This window comes from Myotis brandtii, unplaced genomic scaffold, assembly GCF_000412655.1.
Source record: "Myotis brandtii unplaced genomic scaffold, ASM41265v1 scaffold902, whole genome shotgun sequence".
NCBI classification, from domain to species: domain Eukaryota; kingdom Metazoa; phylum Chordata; class Mammalia; order Chiroptera; family Vespertilionidae; genus Myotis; species Myotis brandtii.
In genome coordinates this window covers 2041866-2043802 of record NW_005371709.1, presented here as the reverse complement: position 1 = coordinate 2043802, position 1937 = coordinate 2041866, and the positions used below count along the sequence as shown (strand labels likewise).

At 59.0% G+C, this 1937-nt stretch overlaps 1 protein-coding gene across 1 annotated transcript in view; it reads right to left on the bottom strand.

Moving 5' to 3' along the window:
• Positions 1 to 1931, bottom strand: part of LOXL4 (lysyl oxidase-like 4) — a 21036-nt gene extending 19105 nt beyond the window's left edge. The window contains exon 1 of the mRNA XM_014532626.1: positions 1872 to 1931. The gene's annotated coding sequence lies outside the window, so the exon portion shown is untranslated. The remainder of the gene's footprint in view (positions 1 to 1871) is intronic.
• Between the last annotated feature and the right edge of the window lie 6 nt (positions 1932 to 1937).

Genomic DNA, 1937 nt, shown 5'->3' with positions numbered 1-1937 from the left:
GCGGGTCTGGCCTGAGAAAGTAGCCTGCTCGCTATCCCAGGAGTCAGGATGCTCCTCACTCTGCCACCAAAGTGTTATGTGACTTGAGTCAGGCGCCTTCCTCTCTCTGAGAGGGGGTGGCACTAGAGGGTCCCCCTCTGTAGGACATGCTCTGATGGGCTGTGGAGTAGGTTGGGCAGATCTGCCTGTGGCTGATGTTCCACAGCGTCATGGAGGTCTTATTAGAAGCTGTGGACAGTCCTGGACCAACAGGCACCCTCCCCTCCAAGGGGACGCCCTGGAGGCAGGGGTGGGCTCCTGCTGAAGGACCTGGGTGCGAGGCCAGGGCAGCTCCCTTCCATGAGAGCTGCCCAGGGGAGTCAGGTGCAGGGGGCACCCTCTTCCCAGCCCTCCTGCCACTGCAGGTCCCGCTGCAGCTCTTGCTCGCACCCAACTTGTCTCCTCACATTCCCCAATGTGTCTGTCCTTCCATTCCCAGCCGCTAAGCCTTGGCTCCCACTGTTCCTTCTACTTGGAGTGGCCTTTGCCTCTACTTCAGCTTGTTAGATTCCTACAACACCCAGCTCAAAAGCTACCCCTCCATTCAGCCCTCCCAGGCCCCACCCTCCGAGCACTTGGTGTGTTTGCTTCCTGCCTCCAAAACCAGTATCCACAGTGTCTCCCATAGCTGGTCCTCCAGGGCTGAGCACAGAAAAGAGGACCAGGCTGAGGAGCCTCCCTTAGCGAAGGAAACAGCCTCACATGGTGCCCTTTTCCCAGGGAAGGAAGAGACAGAGTGAGAGGAAGGCCGGAGTGGGGGTTAATAATAATTATATAACCCAGAAGTACTTATTGAATACTTATCTCCACTCTGCAGATGAGAAGATGAGGCCCAGAGAAGCTAAGTAACTTGCCCAACCAGGTTTCAAACCCAGGCAGTCTATTTCCAGAAGCCAGGCTGGTAGCGTGAGGGATGGAGGTGGGAGGAGGAGGGGGAGAAGGACGGGTGGCAGGGAAATGAATGAAATTCCACCCTGTTCCTGGTTGATTTATGACCTGCTGAGGTGTGAGGGCACTGGGGTAGGTGCCAGCACTGAGTGCAAACAAATGACAGACCCAGGACCCTGCCAGCTTGAAGCAGAGAGGCACCTGGTGCAGGTGCTGGGAGGGGACTCGGCACCTGCCCCCCTCGGGACTGGGAATGCCCAGGGGTGCTCAGGAGGTAGCATTGGGGATGCTGCTCTGGTGGGCACCAGCCTTGGGATCACGCGACCTCTTTGCAAATGGGGTGGGGCTTCCCTTCTCAGCCCTGACACCTTCCCTGGGATCACGGATTATGTGACCTGAAGCAGTGCCAGCAAATGGTCTCTGAGCCCTACCTGTCCAGCCATAGCACCTGGGAGTTGAAGCCCTCAGCCCAGGCTGCATCCCCTGCCCACCCTTCCCCTTCCCCTCTCCCCTTCCCTAATCAGCCCTGATCTGGTTAGTTGGAGAGCCTGGCTCTGCCCTGCTTCGTAGTCCCCCAAGTCACAGGAGTGACATCTGAACCTGCCTTGCCCCTTCCCCTGCCTCCTCCCGGGTGAGAAGACAGAGATGGTTACATTCAGCGCACTCACAAACAAGACACGCAGGCACCCCGAGGCCAGGGCGGGCCTGGGGCCAAGCTTCCGAACTTGGAGACTTCCTTGGAAGCAAAGGAGACTTCCTTTGGCGAGCGGCTGGGAGCTAGGCTGCCCCATCCATGGGATCGCCATCCCTCCCAGCTCAGCCTTCAGGAACCCTCAGAGGCTTGCAGACCCACAGAGAGAAGGAAGCAGACAGACAGACAGACAGACAGACAGACAGAGAGGACAGCTAGACAGACCCAGGGCCAGAGTCAGGCGGGGGCTCACCAGCTGGAGCGCAGATGGTCCGGGACTGGACTGGGCGGGCGCTGCGGCGAAGCAGCGCTAACGGGC